Source organism: Sceloporus occidentalis, unplaced genomic scaffold, assembly GCF_023333645.1.
Source record: "Sceloporus occidentalis isolate IW3139 unplaced genomic scaffold, rSceOcc1.0.p SCAF_1, whole genome shotgun sequence".
Lineage (NCBI taxonomy): Eukaryota > Metazoa > Chordata > Lepidosauria > Squamata > Phrynosomatidae > Sceloporus > Sceloporus occidentalis.
In genome coordinates this window covers 61,245,163-61,267,943 of record NW_028316981.1, presented here as the reverse complement: position 1 = coordinate 61,267,943, position 22,781 = coordinate 61,245,163, and positions in this window count along the sequence as shown.

The following is a 22,781-nucleotide window of genomic DNA, read 5'->3' as shown; positions in this document are numbered from 1 at the left end:
CACAAATTTTTTTAAAAATAAACTTTTTTATTAACAATAATAACAATAAAAATCTTATTTACAATATTTACAAAGGGAAGGGGGAGGGTGAAGGGGGTGGTGGTGAAGGGGGATGGCAGAGAGGGCAGGGGAGGGAAGCTGCTTCAGGGAGGGGGAGGAGGCGGTGGGGCGGGCAGCCGGCGGAGGAGTTCCTGGAGGGTCTCTTCCATGGAGGAGACTCTCTCCGCCAGCTTGTCCACCTTCTCCTCCAAGGCAGCGAACCTCCTCTCCGTCCGGTTCTCTGTGGGGGGAAAAGAAAGAGGATGGTTAGGGTCAGCCTGTGGAGCCCATCACCCACTCCCACAGGCAGGGTTTCTGGGTGCCCCCGCTCCCTTCCCTGGGTTCCCCTCTGCACTTACCTTGCTGCCGGGCTTGGAGGACTCGATCCAGGGCCAAGTCCCCTGGCTCCCCTGGCAGGCGGCGGCTCGGGCCAGGCTCCTCGGCGGCGGCAACAGCAGCAAGGACTTCAAGCCCTGGAAAAGAGGAAGGAAAGGCCCAACTTACCATGCTGGCATGGCAGAGGAGGGCACAAGTGTCGTGGGGGCTGCAGTCAGGCAACCCCCACCCCTCACCCTGGGGACCTACCTGCCGCCAGAGGAGCCTGCTCTGGCTGCGGAGGGGCCACAGCAGCTGGTCCTGGCTGTGGCCCACCCTCGGGGACATCCTCGTCCCCCGAGGATGGTGGAGAGGGCGACCTGGCACGGTGCCCTCCCTCCCTCCGCCTCCGCCTCGGCCGCACGCCTGCAGAAGGGAAGAGGAGGGATGGCATTGGCACCATGCAGGAAGGAGAGGAGGGCAAGGGAAGGGAAGGGTCAAGGAGGGGAGGACAGGGCATGGCAAGAGCTCTGACTTACCTGGAGGACGGCGATCTTCCGGTCTGGGCCTGTCTCCCCTGATCCACAGGTCCTTCAGCCGCTCAAAGAATGGTGGCCGCCTGTCAACCGGGGGGTGCTCCCCGAAGTCTTCGAGGGTTTCGAAGAAAGATGCCTTCAGAGTTTTAAACTTTACTCTGCACTGATGCATCTTTCTTCGAAACCCTCGCTCTTCGAGGGCACGGGATGCCTGGAGAAAATACCCCCGGTTCGGCTTGTTGGTGCTGGCCATCACCCTTCGAGCGGCTGCCTGTGGCATCAGGGAGTCCAGGAGGATCCCGACCTCCTCGTCGGTCCAGTAGGCCATGCGGATCGGGACCCTCCTGCGTGGCTCTGCCATGTTGATCGCCGTCCTGGGGTCTTGCACAGTTGCGCACGGGTATATATGGGCACCTGTGGCTCAGGGCCGTTAGGCCAAGGTGGTCCTAGGCCAATGAAAGCTTTCAGAGGAGCAGTTTGAATCTCTCCCCCAATAGATGCCCTCTGGGTGCCCTATTGATACATTCAAATGGGCCATTAGGAAAGCTTGAATTTGAGGGGGATTGATACATTGTCAAAGGGGCAATTGGCAGTTGGAGCTGATGTATCTTTTTCACCCAGGAAAACAGGCGCCAGGAGACCTTTTGTGTGTGTGTGGTTGTGTGTGTCCCCCTCAGGCACGTGGCAAAACATGCCCACAGCACAGATCAGGAATGATAGGCAGACACAGGCTGTGGATAATGGGATACATTTATTCATGTGCTTATGCTATTACAGGACATTGCACTCTGACATCACAGATGATGGCACAGGAGCCATCCTTCAGATTCTCCTTGTCAGAAAAAAATCTGCCAGGGCATTCCTCACAGTCTCCCCTGCTTTCTTCTTCTCTTTCTCTTGAGCCTCTGTGATTGGTGCCAGGGTGGGCAGCACGAAACAGCGCCTATATCGCATGCCCTCATCCAGGACCCTGCCCTTGGTCTCACAGATGTTGTGCACAATGACATATGATGCCAGGATGGGCACCACGTTCTCCTCTGCCACCATTGTTCTTGGGCAGAGCGGGGGGGAAAAGTTTTAAAGGGGCCTGGGCACTTTAAATGCGCACATAGGCTTTCTGCCGCCGCTGCTTAGCGCTGCAGATGCGCAGCTGCGCATCCTCCAGCCGGCAAAAGAAAAAAAAAAGCCGCGGTTTGGGCCGCCCGTGCGGAAGCTGCCCCTTTCTTTGTGGCGTCCTCCGAGGCGGCGGTATGGAAGCTCCGGGTCCGAAACGGACCCAGGTGAGGAGTCTTCACTGCCCCCCGTGTGGAAGCCCCAATACCTGAAGCACGCCCCCGGGGCGGGCCGTCTGGAAGCTCCGCATTGAGCTAAATACACCTCCAAGACGTCTTCTCCTGCCCGTCTGTACCCCGCCTTTGATTCCTCACTCAGCCATAAAATCCACTAGGTGACCTTGGGTAAGTCACACTCTCTCAGCTTCAGAGGACATAAAAGCAAACCCTGTCTGAACAAATCTTCCCAGGTTTGATAGGTTCACCTCAGGGCCGCCCTAAGTCAGAAATGTTCTGAAGACAATCAATACATTAATATCTCTAATTGTGTGTATTCTTGGCTGGCCACTCCATGGTTATGAAATGTTTGTAAAAATAAGAAAGAAAGGATACTTCAGCATCAGTCCTGCTAGGGCCAAGCAGCTGGTGATGTTAAGCCAGTTTTCCATAACCCCCCTCAGCTGCTGCTCATTTAGGAACAGGGGCCACGGCTGCATCACTGAACTTTATGTGGGGCTTCATCAAGAGAGACCATGTAATCCTGCAACTTATTTTCAGAGAGACTAAACAAATGTGAACATTATTTGTACCCAGATAGGGAATAGCTGGGAATCTGACGCATGCCTCTCTCAGCACCTCCACAAATAAACAACTAACATTTTTCTAGTTTCAGTACTGGATGCAGTTCCAGGCCTCTCCAAGGGTACTCTTGGTGCTGGAAACTGACACATGTTACCACTACAGCATAAGCTTTGTTGGTGGTAAATGATACAACAGATGGTACATAGCAGAGAAACATTCCAGCCCTTTCACTGAAGTGTTCCAGCATCTCCCCACAGCCAATGGTAGAACTGGGCCCCAAACAGTTTCTACCCACTTATCCCTCAACTAGTAATCAAATTTCCCATCGCTGGGATATATGTGGCGAAGCACTTAGGTTTGGGTACATTCCTCCTCCAAGGTGAAGGCAGCGGAAGATGGCTCTTAAGAAGTTACAAAGTGCACAAGCAAATAAAGAAAACCAATGTTTTCAAGCATGACCATCTGTCCCCTAGCAGCTAAGCAGGTCAACAACAGTGAAAAAAATATAATGGTTCATTAGCAATAGCAAGTACATTTCTATATCGCTTATTAGTGCACTTAAGCACTCCCTAAGTGATTTACAATGTGTACGCTAATTCCCCCCAACAGGCTGGGAGAGTCATTGGCTTGAACACCAAAAAGCAAAGGACTGGGGTCACCCTGCAACTTTACTGACTAGCTGAAGTGTAAGACTTGACATCTGCCTGGACTTGGCTTGCTGCTGTCTCTTCAGAAGGGAGAAATTGTTAATCCATGTAGCAATCATGTAGCTACGCCCAAATAGCTTGTGGTGCTGCTTAAAGAGAGAATTGTGAAAGACAGAAATTGGATGGACTTTTATTATTCCAGATGAACAAGGCAACAATGCCAGTTTTATTATGATAGGTCAAAACCAGAATTTGGAACATAACTTTTTTAAACTACTATTCCCAGAATCATTCAGCCTGCACATTTTAAAGCTCTGACCAATAATTTTTTTGTCTCATTTTGCCTAGCAGACGTTCAGGCTAAATTTATCAAGAGGATATAACTGTCAAGAGTATCTGCATTTGATTTCATTATAATCAGGGACTTATCCTACTTTCCTCCCAGTAAACAAATAAATGAGAATATAACTGTAGTATTGCACCCCAAAGCAAGATTTATTAATGCCCTGAAGCAGTAGCATCACTAGGGGGCACGGGGGGGGGGGCAGATTGCACCAGGTGACACAACTGAAGGGGGGAGACATCCAGTCAGTGCCCTCCACCCCCCTGCCACATACCATGGCGTGCGGCAGGGAGGGAGAGGGCCCAGTGCCCCTCCAGTCCCTGCCCTGCCCAGCCTTACTTTAGAGTAAAGCCATGCAGAACAGGAAGGGAGAGGGCCTGCCCCCCACCCCCCAGTCCCTGCCCTGTGTGACCTTACTTTAGAATAAAGCCATGCAGAACATGATCAAAACCCATTCATTCATTTTGAGGCTGGCATTCAAAGCTATTTGGAAGCCACACCTTTAATATAAAAGCCATGAGGGAAAATGAGTTCTGCACATGCTTAGAGACACTTGCCTTTCTATAATGAAATATATAAATAGCAATCACCAGGACAGGCTGTTGCATACGGAAGGAGAGGCAGTAAGCTATAGGAAGCCGAAGTAGAGGAAACAAATCATATCACCACGTTACATCTCAATACACTCACCATCAGCTGAAACCAGGCTATCAAGTGTAAAGGAGAGCAGGTAGTTTTTCATTCATAGGTCCAAAACACACTGAAGAAATAATTCAGTATCAGTCTGCTTTAAATGCCCTGGCTCAGTGCTGGGGAATCCTGGGAATTGTAGTTTATCGTGGCACCAGAGCTCTCTGACAGAGAAACCTAAATGTCTCACAAACACTACAGTTCCCAGAATCCCCTAGCATTGAGCCAAGGCAAAAGTGGTCTCAAACTGGATTATTATGTGTTTTGGACCCTAATCTCCATATGCAGTACATTCATTTTTTTCTCATAGGAGTCAGAGACAGTCGTCAGCCATGAAGTGATACCGCCAGCCATAAAGGGCTGCTTTCAGACACCTCTATGGGATGGGGCTAACATGCACCTGATAACTCTAGTCTGAGTTCAGGAAAGTTACATTTTGGACTACAGGTCTTGGAGTCCTTCAACCAGCTCTGATCTAATGTCTGCAGTGAAACATGGGTTTTGACCTTTCACTTGGCCTATACTAAACCTGTTTGAGAATGTACCACACAATTCACTAGCCATCCCTTTCCATGTTTCCTGACATTTGAGGTGCATCCACACTGCACAGTTATTATGCAGCACCTTTGAGACTAAGTGAAAGGAGTTGGTAACATGAACTTTCATAGACATGACCACACTTCCTCAAAAAGTTCATAATACCAACTTCTATTTTTAATTTAGGGCCCGAACAGACTGGCAAGTTAAGCCACCTTCCGGGCAGCTTGGGAGCATGGTGTTTACATGCCACACGCACCCAAGCCACCTAGACGTTGCCCAGAAACCACCTAAACAACCACACAGGGCAGCTTCATGATGCTACTGGTAGTGTGGTGTTTACACACCGCATGCCGCCAGAGCATCATGAAGCTGGCTTTCGGCTGTGGTGGAGGTAGCAAAGCTGGCTCTTTGCTACTTCTCTTTTGGGCAGCTTCAAGGCAGTTTGGGGCTGCAGCATGTGGTTTCTGCAGCCCCAATCTGTCTTCACAAGGGGCAGTTTGAAGCCACCCTTCCACCCGTCTATTTCACTTCTTAGTCTCAAAGGTGCTGCAAGATCCCTTTGCATACTGCACAGTTATTCCACGTTTACTGACATTGTTCCATCCTATGCAATCCTAGAATTGGTAATTTGTGAGGAATTTAGAATTCTCTGTCCCTTTGTATGAATAACTGTTGCACTAGGGAATTCTAAGTACCTTATCAAGATACAAATTCCAGGAACCCATAGGATAGAATCACAAAATTTAAAGTGGTATCAAAGCATCATAACTGCAGTGTGGATGCAACCTCGGCAATACTAGAGCCTGGCAGATCTCTTAGACTTAACTGTCATTTCCATCAGTCTTTTTTGGTAGCTAAAGTATAGTTCTATCCATAGCCTTGGCACACAATAAGCCCTCTTTACAATGAAATACTATTCCCACAAAATAGTGGGAGATTCACCCTACATGTTATGCTGATACAACAGTGGGAACATTCCATTCTGAATTCTTACGTGTGCATTCATGCACCAACAAGCTGAGGAGTAAATCTTCCTCAGGTTGCATCCAAACATAGGCTTTGCAAAGGCTAGATAGACTTGCAGTTGAAAGAACATACGTAGTCTCAACAAAGCACTAAATGTGAATTCAAAGGCTTTCATGGCTGCCATCAATAGTTTTTTGTAGGTTTTTCAGGCTATGTGCCATGTCCTAGAAATTCATTGGTAGCAATCATTTTTTGATCTTTTGTCTCTCCTACCAGATTTTTTTTTACCTCATTCTAATTGTCTTTAATATATCCTTACATAGTTCAGCTAAGAAACCACCACCACATCTTGCTTTGCAAAGACCAGGGATAAAATGTTACAAGGTATCCTTCATCATTTAATACATGCATACAAGGAACTTAAAGTATTATCAAAAGCTGCATTAGGTAAATCAACATAAGAAGCTCTTTGGCACAACAGAAAAAAGTAATAACATTAATGGTTTGGTGTATCAGAAGCTTCACATTTTATTGTTAGACTAGCAGATGTCAGTTTCTTGATAATGTTGTTCTGAAGATATCTCATGAAAAATGCACAAAACATTAGTGCTGTAGTCTTCAAATATGATATAGAATTCAGATGTTCAAACCTTAACATGAAACATTTTTCCATAATTTATTGTCTGTGTGTTCTAAATCCTATAAAGGAAGACTTTCTGGAAATATGGTTATAAAGGACACTGATTATTCTCTATGTATCCTAAAAAGCACAAACAAATTGAAAGCCAGTTTAAAAAGGATGTTGAGAAACTAGAGGAGGATGACTAAAATGGTGAAGGGTCTGAAAACCATGTCCTATGAGAAACAACTTAGGGAGCTGGGGATGTTTAGCCTGGAGAAGAGAAGGTTAAGACGTGAAAGGATCTTTAAAGACTTGAAAGGATGTCATATTGAGGAGGGAGCAAGCTTGTTTTCTGCTGCTCCAGAGAACAGGACCCAGAGCAATGGATGCAAGCTACAGCAAAAGAGATTCCATCTCAACATTAGGAGGAACTTCCTGACAGTAAGGGCTGTTCGACAGTGGAACACACTCATTCCTCGGAGTGTGGTGGAGTCTCCTTCCTTGGAGGTCTTTAAGCAGAGGCTGGATGGCCATCTGTCAATGGGGATGCTTTGATTGAGATTTCCTGCATGGCAGGGGGTTGGACTGGATGGCCCTTGTGGTCTCTTCCAACTCTATGATTCTATGATTCTACGAAGATGCATCCCGCTAAAGAAGTAACAAAAGCCATACAGTGTGATTTTTTTAAATTAAAAAATGTAATTTGAACATTGAACTTTTAAAAATTATAATTTCACTGAGCAGCAGTATAAAATATATATCATATTTGAATGTTCTCATAAAATAAAGTAAAACTGAACTAGATACTGCAGAACAGCAGTTGAGCTACAAAAGAGTTGCTTGAAAAAGTTGTATAGCAGACAGGGACCAAGAAATCTGTTTCTAATACCTTTCATGTTGCATAGATTATGAGTCAATTTCTCTACCAGTTCCAGTTTCCAGGTTCTTTCTAACCATTTTTGTATTGTGGAAGATGCACACACAAACACACATACTGTATACTATGGAACATGTCTCCTTGAACTCAGCAGTAATCATGCTTAGTAACACATGAAACATGTGTCAATAATCAAATAATGTGCCTTTTAAAATGCTGTAAAGAATAAGTAAATCTAGATTTGAAATCCTTCAGGTCATGAACTGCATGCCAAGTTTATCCTAGGCAGGCATTTGTTGTTGTTAGACTTCAACTTATGGCAACTCTAAGAATGAGAAACCTCCAAGTCACCCAATCAAATGTCACAACCATTTCATTAAGAGCAATACATAGTTTTTCATGATCTACACAATCAAAGGCTTTCTATAGTCTATAAAGCACATATTCATTTTCTTTTGAAATTCTTCGGTGTGCTCTATTATCCAACATATGTTTGCAATATGATCCCTAGTACTTCTTCCTTTCCTGAACTGAGATTGGACATTGGATTTTTCATTCCATATATGGTAAAAGTCATTACGGAAGATTTTTGAACATCACTTAGTTTCCATGGGAAATTAATGCAATACTTCTGTGGCTACTGCAATCCCTGGTGCCCCCTTTCTTGGGACAAGAATATATATTGAGCATCTCCAGTTTGTGGGCCATTCTTTTGTTTTCCATATTTGTTGACAGATTTTAGTAAGAACTAGAATAGCTCCTTTCTTTGTAGCTTGAAACAGCTCTATTGGCATACCATCTGTTCTTGGTGATTTATTTCTTCCAATTGCTCTGTGTGCAACTTCTATAGTGGGCCCTTCCTTTATGCAAGAGATGCATTCCAGACCCACCCATCCCCGCATAAAGGAAATACCACAAATGATCAAGCCCCCATTGAAAACAATGAGGCTTGTGCATGCTACTACCACTACTGGCATGTTGCTTTCAGTGTAAGCTGAAAGTCGCGTATGACATGGGCGCGCTGTACTTCACTTTCTAAAATGCTTGGTTCATCTTCAAATGGTTCTTCCTTGAATAAATCTGTCATCCTTTCATCTCTTATACACAGTTTTTCAGTGTATTCTTTCCATCACCATTTTATTTCAGCTTGGTCATGTAATGTCTTCCCCTGCTGTGCACGGAGCATCCCCCTTCTTGATTTAAATTTATAATAATATAATAATAATATTTATTTGTATACCGCCCTCTGGCAAACCAATCCGGGCGGTTAACAACAGTAAAATATAAAATATGACAATTAAAAACACTTTATCCCTCCCCCCCTTAAGACAGTATTAAACAGTATAACATATTAAAACACAATATCAATGCATAAAAACAACAATTAAAAACTAAAAAACCCTGATATCCCTCTGTTGATCCTCAACCATCACTAAGATGGGGCCACGGGAGGAATGAGGGAGTCAGGGAATCTGGGCCGGGATGGTTAATCTGCAAAGGCCTGTCGGAAGAGATCCGTCTTGACTTTGCCTTTGATTTCTTGGATCTTGTGGAAAGGGTCTCTTATTTTTATTTTCCCCATATATATATATATATATATATATATATATATATATATATATGTCATCATCTTCTGTTTCTCTGCATTCTCCTTGTTCCTGTGCACAAGCCATTAAACAGTTGCAATCAGGGTACTGATCCTATTTCTGTCATCTTTTACTTATGTTTCTCATCTGTCCTTTAACTGCTTGAAGAGTTTAGTCTCCTTTTTGGTTGCAGATACGATCTTTTTTATTCCTCCCTGACAGATAGTGTCTTTTTTTATTCCTCTCCCTGGCTTCAATCCAGAATTCTTTTGGCTCCAAGTCAATTAGACTTAATACTAGAAATCTATTATTTCCATTATCTTTAAATTCTACAGGGATGTTCTTCAGGTTGTAATTTGGCATGTGGTTGATTTGGTGTTCTTCTTTAACCTTATATATAATTGGCAGTTCATGGTGTATGCCATAATTTGCTCCTGGTCTTGTTTTTGGAGCTTTTCCATCTTCTGCTTCTAATTATGTAGTCTATTTGGTTTCTATATTGGCCACCAGGTGAAGTCCATGTATATAGTTGCCTCTTTGGTTTCTTGAAGAATATGTTTGCAATGAACAAATTCTTGACCTTGCAAAATTCAGTCAGTCTCTCTCCTGTTTCCTTTTTTGATCCTAAGCCACACTTTCCTGCAGTCTTTGACTGTACTCTGTTTCCTACATTTACATTCTAATCACCTTTGATTCACAAGAAGTCCAGGTTTTGTGTGTGTTCAGTTTCCTTCTAGACTCCAGCATAGAATTTTTCAGTTACTTCTTCTCCTGCCACTGTAGTTGAGTATAAACTTGGATTATGGTTATACTGATGGGTTCCCCCCAAAACCTTATTGCTATTATTGGTCAGACTCTCCATGAATATTTAAGACCACGGACTTCAAGTTCGCAGGAAAAGAGGGGCAACTGTAGTAACGACTCAGATCAAGGACATCCTGGACTGGGCTGGACCAATATAATTTGCCCAGTTCAGGCACCAAAAACTTGTTATCATCAATGAAATGTGTCCAAGGTAGAAGTAGCTGTACAATGTTAATTGATAGCAACATATACAATACAGTTAAAAGCACTATTATGAGAAGCAGTTTGCCTTGTTTTTTCTGGGCCTTATGCCTCAGTTAACTGCAGACAGAAAACATTGGTATCAACAAATGAAAAAAAGCCAGTGTTTAATAAAAACAAACAAACAAATAAGAAGCTAGCCAGGCACAATCCACAATCGTTATTACCTCAATCATGATTGATGGTAGATAGCCAGATCAAGAGATTGGTAGTGTCTAGTTGATGGACTTCTTTTAAAGCCAAGTAAATGTTTGATTGGTGAAAGAAAGGACCAGTTTAATTGCTGAAAGAAAATACCAAACCTTTCACCATTTTGGTCACCATCCTCTGGACATGTTCTAGCTTATCAACATCCCATACACACACACACACACCCCAAATGTCCTGATCCAGAGGTCTGGTGCACTACAGAAGGCTGGAGTGGAAAGAGGAAGGGAGGAAAGTCTTGGCATTATTTCACATTATAAAGTATAACACTGTGATTCACTATAACTGTCATGGCTGGGTTCTATGGAGTGCTGCTGTTTGTGGTCTGGATATGGGAACTCTCTGGCTGAGAATTCCCAGGAACCCATTTTGCCACAGCAGTTAAAGTGCGTGCTATACTTGTAGGTAATATGAAAGGGCTCCTGTTCTCCAAAATGCACCATGGTCTAATTCCTGTATTAGTATGCCAGTAAAGGCAAGCCTGCAGGAACCCAAAGAAACAAATATTTGACTGTACACATCTAGAGGTTCAAGTCAGTTATAAATGGGCAATGCTTGGCTTTATTCATAAGATGTTTATTGATTCCTGTACCCAGCAGTAAAGGAGAATGAGAATTGCTGTCCATCAACATCTAGAGGGCCACTCAGGCAGTCCTGCAGCTGCCACCAAATGTGGGTTTTTCCTTAGGTCAACCTTACTGCTGCACAAATTGTGAGTGTTTTCCAACCCTTATCCCAACTTTGCCATCAATTGTGAGGATTCCTCTTAGGCAATCCCATCATTGTGGCAAAATGTGGAATTTTCAACCCATTACCCATAACATGTGAAGACTTCCACAGTGCCCACTGCAATTATCAAGAGCGAGGGCTTTCTCTGAACCCCATCTCTGCCACCAGTGCAAGGACTTCCTCCTGTCCAGCTCCTGTCTTTCCAACTGTAGGGATCTTCTAAATGCCCTCAAGGTACCTATGAGAATTTATACAACTTCTATGTTCAGTGGACACCATTCCTCTGTATTCAGTGTTGCCACCACAGATATCTTGTCTGAATCCAAGCTCTCAAACACATAACATTTCTGAAGGCAAAAAAATGTGTAAAAACAAAAATAAATCTTTAATTACAGACATGAAATATATCAAGGCAGATTAATTATTAAATTTAAAACACCACACACCCTCTCTCACACTCCTCTCAAACCAACTTATACCAACTATACCAAACCTACACCCAAATCTCTCTTCTTTCACTCCAACCCTAGCCTAACTTCAAAACAACAGTCGGAAGACTGGAAAGAGAAACAACTGACTTGGAACATATCCACAAACTCCAGCCCATCAACACTGTGTTGAACAGAGGCAATAGCTCCTAGGTACACAACACAAATTATAACCCTGGTTAACACCCCCACCTCATGAGAATGCTCTTGGTCAGTTTATCACATCCTCTCTCTGGTTCCCACACTGGTTCAGCATCATGTTGCATTCCAAAACTCCCTCCACCATTCATATGGTCATCCACTCATCCTGGCCTTAGGCAACTTTTTTCCTCTGCCTTTCTCCCTCAACTACCATACTTTTTCACCATTCCTCCCAAATTTTGCATTTCTATGGCTGTTCATACAGTTTGGTTATAAAGGTCCTTCCTGGGCAACAGTTCACTCCGTGCATCTGAGGAAGTAGACCAAGTCTATGAAAGCTTATATTACCATTTCTTGTACAGTGCGATTGTGCTGTATGTGGGTATGCTATATGCGGCTTCAAGCTTGAGCTGAAGCTGTACAACAAAACATATGACACACATGCCCCATTGTTTTCAATGGGGCGCTAGCATACATGGAATTCCCCTTACATGGGGGGATCCAGAATGGATCTCCTGCATAAGGAAAGGGCCCACTGCATACAGTATGGAGATTAGCACACCATCTTTTATTCCTGCACTAGGTGAAGGATGTAAACACACAAAGATGGATTCTATTGTACAGCTTAGTCCCTGGGCAGTACCCATCCTGTACCCGATCCAGGTTTCTCCCAGACCTTTTAAACAATGGGATTTTCCCATTTTTAAAAAGATCTGGGAGAAGACTGGGTTGGGTACAGAATAAGCACTGCCCAGAAACAGAGCTGTGTGATAGAATCCATCCCTGTGTGTTTACATCCCGTGTCTAGAGCTGGAATTAAAGCCAGTGCACTGATCTCCTTAGTCTCAAAGGTGCTACAGAATCTCTTTGCATACTGATTTTCCAGATTAACCCAGATATCTCTCTGAACCCTAAACCCTTGTCTGACTAAACATTCACCAGCCTTATGCAAATCTCCTTAAACATTCCATCAATCAGCTTTCAATCTGACATTCCATTCTCTCCCCCTCCCAACAGCTCCTCATTTTATACTCTAATATACAAATTAGATTATACTCTACTATGGAAACCCACTGGGTGACCTTAGGTGAGTCACATATTCTCAGCCCCAGAAAATCTCATGACAGACTCACCTCAGGGTTGCCATAAATCAGAAATGACTTGACGGCATGCAAGTACAACAAACAAGCAAGGCATGCAACAACAAGAAATAGTCAATAAATCCAGCAACATTTTCAAATACAAATCCATGACATCACAGTTGCACACTCCCCTTCCTTAGTCTAAAAACTTTCATGAGATTAGCTGCCTTGATTTATGCAATGGAAAAGAATGTATACCACCCAAGGTCTCATTAAAGTTGATGCCCGTGCCTCTAATCTAGGAAACCATAATGGAGGTTCTTGTAAAGAGTTTCCAGATGTTATTAAGATGAAGTGAGCATTCTTGCTGCATGACCAAAACCCAGTCATTACATCTGACCAGGAGGGCTGGCACGCAAAGCTAATTGAATCAAAGCCACACCTCCAGTCTGAAAGCCATGAGAGGAAATGTGGTCTGAACATGATTAGAGACCCTCGCCTCTCTATTATGAACTAGATAACTGGCAGTCAGTATGAGAAGCTGTTGCACAGGGAAGGAGAAGCTGTAGGAAGCTGGAGTAGAGGTAATAAGTGATATCTGCACACTGTATCTTGGTAGACTCATCATCAGCTGTAGCCAGGCCAACATGCATCAATGATGGTAGACAGGTTTGCATTTAAGTACTGTATCCAGCTGCTGAATCCATGTAATGTTCACTGCAGCTGTATGAGGTGAATGTACAAAAACAAGGCTCAGTTCTTGTAAGTCTATTGTATACAGTACACCATGGCTGAACAAAGTAATCCCCAGCTGCATTTTGGCCCCTCCAGACTTCCCAGATAACTCTCTTTCTGAGCAAGAAAAAGTGTGTGTGAAAAACTGCCTCTCCTGGAACCTTCCAGGAATGGAAATTTACATGTTAAATATGTTAGATTTAGGAAATTTACATGTTAAATAAGACGCCTTAGACTGTTCAACATAACACAAAATGAGAAGTGAATTTCCATCCACTTCTGAGGTTTTTTGGGTATTTATTTATTTGGTATCTGTGTGGCCCCAGAGTTGCCCGAACCTGGAATATATAACACAACAAAGCTTATGTTGTTTCCTCTTTAGCAGCTTCCCACCTTCAAAACCTCCTGTTCCAGTAAAGGTTTAAGCTTCTATGACTTTCACCAAATTGTCTTCTATTGCCGTGAACTCTGTTGAGGTAAACTAGTTTAGTCACCTTGGGTCAAACTACACAATTATAGTGCTACGACAATGATATATGTAACCATACTACACAGTTATAGAGCTATTTTTTTCTGTAGGAATCCCTTGGTTTTCCAGTGCAACTCTATGGTCAACAACCACCAGAAGTTGACTATAGAATTGTACTCGAGTATCTACAAATGCCTAGAGAAGTGTTTTCTCTAAGAATCTCTAGGTCCTCCATTACAACGCTATAGCCAACCTCTGGCAGAATCACACCGGAGGACCTAGAGATTCCTAGAGAGAACATATTAATCAAATCCATAAATAAGCAAATATGCAAAAGTCAAAGCCGCAAATGGGGAAGGCTGACTTTACAAATCCCAGAGCTGCATAGGATGGAGCCAAGGCAGTTAAAGCAGTGTCAAACTGTATTAATTCTGTAGTGTGGCAGCAACCCACATAGAGATATTTTTGGTTAGTTTCATACATCTCATACAGGCTAGAAAGTGTATGTGTGTGTGGTAAAATATTGTTAAGAACAGTAGGCAGTGAATGATGTTATCATCATCCAAAATTTGAACAAACTGAATTTTAAGAAAGAAAGAAGTACCATATGAGGAGGAGAACAAAGCAGAATTTTGCTGGCAGAATCTTGGCTCATTGCCAGAGAGGGAGAGATATGGGGAGGGGGGAAGGAATGGCTGGAAAGCCCAAATTCTAGTATGTCTGGCATGCCATCTGCCAGAGTGTATTGCAAAGTGGATGCTGGTGTGCTTACACAACAAGAAGCACACACCCTGGCTGGGCAGAGATGGAATACTTCTATGCAGGAGGAGGGAAATATTTAATCTTCAGCTGTTCACCTAGTGATACAAACAGCCCTTTTGTGTAAAGCCAGCTAAGGCGCCACTCAGGGACTACTAATTATCCTTTCTTCCAAATCCCACTCTTAATCTTTATTCATTTATTTTCTTTCCCTCCCCCTTTCTTCCTGTGCACTTGTTACCTGAGATTGTCTCTGGATTTTAATGGTGTGAGATATAATGTGTCAAATGGTTATTGTTGTTGTTATTATTATTATTAATAATAATAATAATAATAATAATAATAATAATAATAATAATTTTATAGGGCTGTAAATATACACAGTGCTGTACATATAAATGATCAAATCAATAAAAATGAAACCTGCCAATGGCATACAATCCACAAATGGTTGGGGTGCAGAGGGGATGCAGGGGGTGCTAAAAAGCAAATTTATATTTCAAGGTCATATCTAGTCACAGACAGCCCTTGCAAAGCAGGATGCAAAGTATTTTAAATTAACAAGACCTTTCTTATGTACTTTGACAACGAGGTAAGTGGGGTGTCTCAGGCTTTATTTGCTTTTCTGAATCTGGAATCCTGTTGGTGACTTCCCAACCGTTACCAGCAGTTTATACTAGTGTAAATAGTTTTGGACATTCCACAAGGAGGTATCCATACCTTTCTGTAATCTTTTCCCCTGGCTGCACAACAGCTGCAAAATTGTACTGGTATGCAACCCCAGCCCCTGACCTGAATTTGCTCACAGAGTCTAACCTGCTCATGTCATCAACCTCCTTGATCTGCTGGCAGAATTTTACTCTGTGTCAACTTCAAACAGAATCTCAGCTGAAGCCCTGTCTCTGTAGGGTGCTAGGCTCCCCAGTACAAGGTATATTCTGTGCGATTACATTCCCCCATTACAATATTTACTAGGAGACCCAGAATGGATTAAACATTCCTCAACTGTTCAAACAGAGCTCCAGCAACAAACATTCCTCCCTAAGAAGCCTTACACTGTAAATTACCCTCCTAGTTTATGTTCTCCAGATCTCTATTAACCTGTTAGCTTCTTTGATGAGGTGTGAAATGGATACTTTCTTGTGTTTGCACGGCTGTTGAAAGGAAAATGTTTCCTACAGCTAGTTTTCTTGATCGGATTAAGGAAGAATTAAGGGAAATAATTCTATTAATTAAAAGGCTATCTTTGCTCAACAATGCAAAGCAGGTGTAATTTCATTCTTATGAATGCCCATTTGTTTAAAGGTGAGGTATAAATAATTACAATTAGAAACAGATAAAAAAGTAACAGGAGATAACAATAGCTGCTTCTATTTAGTTGGCTCACAGAAAACAGGACTGTTTCTGTTTAATGATGAAAAGAAGGTGTGCTTTCTCCCACATCAACATGCCCATATATTAAGGTCTCCAAGATGTTTTATGTGCTCCAGAGCCTCTCCTGGACACCCCTGAAGGTCCATCAAATTATATTTTAAAAAAACCTTTTTTTGCCTTCTGCAAGCAATCTTTCTACAAAATATGGCCCTGAACCTTGCCCCACCCTCCTTCTGGCTATATTTGGTTTTGTTTGAGGGAGATTGTTGTTAACTGCCCTTGAATCAACTTCAACTCATGGCGACCCTGTGGATGAGACATCTCCAAGACCCCGTCTTCCACTGCTCTGTTCAAGTCCTGCAGGCTCAGGCCCATTGCCTCTCTGATTTGAGTCCATCCATCTAGCATGTGGGCTCCCTCTCTTTCTACTTTCTTTGGCCTTATATAGCATTATTGTTGTATCTAATGAATCATGCTTCTCATGATATGGCCAAAATATGACAGCCAAAATATGATCCAAAACCATTTATTTGTGTTCTTAGCCATCCAAAATATTCTCAGCATGTTTCTCCAACACCGCATCTCAAAAGAGTTGATTTTCTTTCTATCAGCTTTCTTCACAGTCCAGTTCTCACATCTGTACATGGTAATGGGGAATATGATGTCTTGGACAATCCTCAGTTTAGTATTCACATCTTTGCTCTTTAGGTTTTTGCCTAGTTCTTTCACAGCTGCTCTTCCCAATTCTAGCCTTCTTCTAATTTCTTGACTGCAGTCTCCATTATAATTAATATTTGATCCAAGGTATGAGAACTCTTTCAATTTTCTCATTATCTAGAATGAATTTTGTAGATCTTCTGTGGTCATTATTTTTGATCTCTTAATGTTCAACATCAGCCTGCCTTGTAAGCCACTTTTGGTCCCTTTTTTGGGAGAAAGACGGCACAAAAATAAATAAATAAATAAATAAATAAATAAATAAATAAATAAATAAATAAAATACCATGTCACTTTCCTCCTTGACCCTCTTCAATAATTGCTCCAGGTCTTTGTTGGTTTCTGCTAGTAGTATTGTGTTATCTGCATTTCTTAGGCTGTGTATTCCTTCCTTCGATCTTCACTCCTCCTGAATCTGAATCAAAATCTGCTCTGCATGTGATATTTTCTGCATACAGGTTGAATAAATAGGATAATAGTATGCAACTTTGCCTGGCCTCTTTTCTGATTGGGAACCATTATGTTTCTCCATACTCATTTCTAATGGCAGCCTCTTGTGCTGAGTACAGGTTATGCATCAGGACAATCAAATGTAGTGGTACTTTGAGAGCATTCCATATTTATTTGTAGTCTGTGCATTCAAAGGCATTACTGTAGTCAATGAAACACATGCAGATTTTCTTTTAGGTTTCCCTGGTGCACTCCATTATACATCATATGTTTGCAATGTGATCCCTAGTGCCTCTTCATTTTCTGAAACTAGCTTGTACTTCTGCAGTGCACAATGCGCAACTCTGCTTCTGCCACTGTCAGCAGAATATAGGCATTTTGCTGTGACAAATATTTGCCCCATTTATGCGTTAATATGCCATTAATAATATGCCAGTCTATGACTGCAATCCAGTACCCTCCTTAAATTCCATTGAACTCAATGAACTCATATATTCAGTGTATATTATATGCATTGGACTGTAAATTCTATTGGCATCAATAAGATTTACTTCCAAATAAATAAGTTTAGAATCACATATAATTCTTGCTAAATACAGTGCGCCCGCGCCATACACGGGCGCACCATACGCAGCCTTGAGCATATGCGCTCAAGCCGCGGGGTGCGCGCGGGGCAGAAGGAGCGGTGCGTCCCATTCAATTGAATGGGCGCGTGCGCCCGTTGCGCCCCGTGCGTGCCCTTGCTGCCACGCCGCCGCGCACGAGCCCCATTGTTTCCAATGGGGCTCGAGCATAGGCGGAATTCGCCTTACGCGGAGGGATCTGGAACGGATCCCCCACGTAAGGAGAGGACGGACTGTAGATGAACAGGACCCTTTATCATCATATTTCATTTATCGAAGTCACATTTCTATACTGTGTACCTAGGATTTATTCCCACTGAATGCAGTGAAGCCTCTGAGTTAGACATGCCTAGGACTTCACTGTTAACCATCAATAATGATTACATGCTGCAGATAATTTATTTTACAAGGACAGTTCCCCGTTCACAGATAGTAATGAAGGAAGCAGAAATGTCACCCCATCAGCAAGTAATAAGTAGATTAATTCCTTTAAAACCATGGGAGATTTTATTCACCAGCTGTGGAGGAGGAGGAAACAGAACTGGAAATTTCATCACCTCAAGGCTACTGATTGTAGCATTTCAGTGGAAGGGCTGTGCATTTTCATTTGAAAATTACATTGTTTCTGACAGCTGGTTGATGTCCCCCATGTAGTATTTTACTTGGTATTGATAGCTCGAAACACACAGCAGAGAGTTCATTCGGCAGATTTCACAAGGGCATAAGTGAGAAGCATCAAAAATCACTTTGATAGTACATGAGAATGAAGGAGGAAATGAAGAGAGAAGTGGTGCTAACAGCACAGTCTCTTCTGTAATGTAATGAATACAGCATATTGAATCTTTTTTTATTTACCCCATCCCCTTTTATTTTATTTTTTATTTATTTAGACATTTCCCTGCCCTCAGGGAAGGGGATTAGGTCCAGCAGATACTGCATTATCTTCTATACCTCTGAGGCAGGACAGTGGCCATTGGGATGGAGAGAGGGCCTTTCATCTGTTGCTAGGCATAGGTATGATGGAACTGTTCCTGCCTTTTCTCTTTCTCCAAGACCACAACAGTGACATTTAGAATGGATGGAGGATCTTTCAGCTGCTTCTGGGCCTAAGTATGATGGAGCTGTGCCTACATTTTCTTCTATCCCCCCAAGGCCAAGGATAGGAGCATTTGGAATGCTGGAAGGGCCTTTAATCTGCTTCTTGGCCTAAGCATGGTGGAGCTGTGCCTGCCTCTTTTTCCCTCTATGGAATTCTGGGATTTGTAATATTTTGAGATATTTAGCCTTCTCTGTCAGAGAGCTCTGGAGCCACAATGTACTATAAATCCCAGGATTCCATAGGATGGAGCCATGTTAGTTAAAGCACTGTCAAACTGTTTAATTCTGCAGCGTGTCAGATGTCTTAGGGAGCTGGGTATGTTTAACTTAGGTAATAGAAAACTGAGAGATGACACGATGTAGAAGACAAGCTTGATCTCTGCTGCTCCAGAGACTAGAACATGAACCAATGGATACAAATTACAAGAACAAAGATTCTGCCTAAACACTAGGAAGAACTTGTTGATTGTAATAGCTGGTCAACAGTGAATAGACTGCCTCAGAGTGTGGCAGACTCTCCTTCTTTGGAAATATTTAAACAGAGGCTGGATTGGCATCCTTTGGGAATGCTGTAGTTGAGTATTCCTGCATAGTGGGTGGGTTGAACTAGATGGCCCTTGTGGTCCCTTCCAACTCTAAGATTATATAATGCTGGAAAAAATATTCCTTTAACCAACTGAGAAAATATTTTGAGTGAGAGGTGACATACATTATATGGAACAGTCATAGTATGCTGAGTCAGAGCACATGGCATGATGGAAACTTACTGCAAAGGTTGCATCATGCTGTGTGCCACCAGATGATGACTCATAGCTTACACAATATATATGTGGACCGGAAGACAGGTCACTTGTGGGTTGGTTGTGTGGGTTGTTGTGATTTGGTTTGGAGCTGTGAGTTGGTGTAAAGCAGACAGAGAAGTTGATTAAAAAGTCAGAGAGGAGAGTCTGTATATATTTGTATCACATTGCAATTGAAGATAAAACTTCCAAGGACTTTGGATAATAATAATTTAATTTGTTTTATTTATATACCGCTATTCCAAAGATCATAGCGGTGAACAGCAAGTAAGCTAATTAGCAAGTAAGCTAATTTGCCCCCAACAGTCTGGGTACTCATTTTAGCGACCTCGGAAGGATGCAAGCCTGAGTTGAGCTTGGGCCCTTTTGCTGGTCTTGAACTCGCAACCTTCTGGTTTTGAGTGAATGGCTGCAGTACAGGCATTTAACCACTGCACCACCAGTGGTTAAATTCAAAGAATTCTTCTTTGAAGAGTGAAAAGTAGTCAGTGCATTGCCAATACCAACAGATGAGAGACTTTGTTTCTGTACTCTGCTACAATATTGTTTTTTTAGCTGCGTCTGCGTGCATCATCCTCAGACTGTGCTGTAAATTTGCTTGGTAAACTCATCCAACATATAAATCTATAGTCTATGGATGATATGGAAGGGTCGGAGCATCCAACATTAGAATGGATCCAGCAGTGCATCCTCATACCGCTTTCTGCTTGTTATGTGTCCCTTCATTATCATTCACATGTGAAGGGGCAGAGGATGAAACATCAAAAGAGGCTTCTCCCCAATTACAATGTTTTAAAAAATAACTTTAATAATAAATGAACATAATATGATCAAAACATATTTCCAGCATTTCAAAGTACTGTTGGGAAGCTTTAAAAATGTGGTTTTTTTATTCAAAGTATTCAACCGATCTACAGGAGATTCAGAAGAACTTAAATTTTTGTTACCAAATGAAATAAATCACTGCCATATATTTACAAATATGGGTGTTGTTTAGAAAGCACAAGCTTCCAAATCCTGTCTAACTACATTCTATGGTGGTCCTCTGAGATCTTTTCAGTGTACAACATTTCCAGCCTACCTGTAGCAAGCTGGTGCTTAATTCAAGTTTTATAGGAGGTACCAGAGTTTCCCCTTTTATAAACTTCTAGAATTCTGTTTTTATTTCCTGCACAGCACCCTGTCCCTCTTCTTTCCCATCCCACACAAACTGGAGAAGATATATAACTCTCACACAGGAGACACTGGGGTCATTCCCACTGCAGTTTGCTCCAAAGTGGGGTTTGGGGTATATGACCCTCGTTCCCATTTGAAACCGCTTCCAATCCTCATTGGATCAATTCCAGGAGGAAAGAAGCAGGGCAAACACAAATAACTTGGGGTTTCCTGACACTAGTTTGAAAGTGGTTTTAAAAAAAAAGAATGGATTCTGAAGCATGCCCAATAAGTGGGAAGGCCAGATCAGAATCGATTCTCTTTTTTTGCAATAGAATTGATTGAAAGATCAATATATTACTATAGTAACTACTTGCTTTAGCAATAGACTGATTTTTCAATTATTTCTATGGTGGGGCTTCCGGTGCTGCTGCCATGCCAGCTAGCACCGGGCAAGTAGCAACAGCAAGAAGGATAGAGGGAAGGAAGGGAGGGAGGAAAAGAAAGGGGAAGGAAGGAAGGAAGGAAGTATTCCCAGGGGGAAAAAAGGTCCCTTTTCATAGTGAGAACGAGGGGCCTTTTGGGAATCGCTGGATCGGAACATGGATTATATCCCAATAACAGGGCAAGTTGTCAGTCCCTAATTGTTAACAAAATCTGAAACAAATCTTAATCAAATATTTGTAGAATGGTACAGATCATTATTGTTATATTTATTTCTAATCCCGACTTTCCCTCACACTCCCTTCACTTTTGAAATATTCTAACTAAATTCAGGTAAGGGAGACTCAACCTATATTTTTAAAAACTGCACATCCACTCCGCGGGGAAAAAAAGATCCTGAAACAAAAACAACACACTTTTCCATCACTAATTATGATACAAACATTAAAGCATCGGTTCTTCTCACATATGTAACCACACTCTATCCAGTTTATTTTTATCTTTTTAAAAAAAATTGAAAAAGGGTTCTCAGGCACATACAATTATGCTCCAATATAACAAAAGCAGGAAAATAAAAACAGAAAAGGAAGAAAAATAACCACATTAGTAGAAAGTTTCTATAAAAACTGACCAATGTTCAAAATCGGTCCCTTTGCAAAGTGTGTTTATACACGTTCCTTCAAATGTTGGAAGCGTTGTAAGATCTTCCAGCCATTGGATCACAGGTGGAGAAAAATTGTTGCTGTTGTGTGCCTTCAAGTCATTCCCGACTAATCATGGGGTTTCTCGGCAGGCTTTGTTCAAAGGAGGCCTGCCATTGCCTTTCAGTGATAGTGAATAAGAAAAGTAATTTGACCTTCAACTGCAAGTACTTGCAAGCAGACAAAACTGAAAACAAGCCGGCAGCCAGTGCTGTGCCTCCCCACCTTAAAAACAGTTCTAGGCTCCTTGATGGTGATTGAGGAACCCTTTGGCTAGCAATGAAGGAAATAGGCACATGCCCGATCTGTCTTTTGTCCCTCTATTCAGCAGCATTACCAGGTCTGAGACCTCCTGCACAGCCCTGGTCACTTTGTCACTTTGATGACAGCCATTTTGTCTTTGGGGTAGCATGTTCTATCAACCAGCCACAGATGCTGGCGAAACGTCAGGAAGAAACTCTTCTAGAACATGGCCACATAGCGCGAAAAACCTACAAAAAAACCAAACATCAATTTGTCAAACTGACATGAGATATAATGGTCATAACTCACACCAAATGAGCAAAAGGGAAGTTCTTGCGATATTTTATTACCCCTGCTTCTTCAGAATTCTAAACAGTCAAAAGGTAGCGAGAGAAAAGACTACATGTATAGAAACATGGAGGGATATCTACCCTTCTATACAACAAGAAGAAAAGGCATCTCAGCTATTCTTCATGAGAATAGTCAG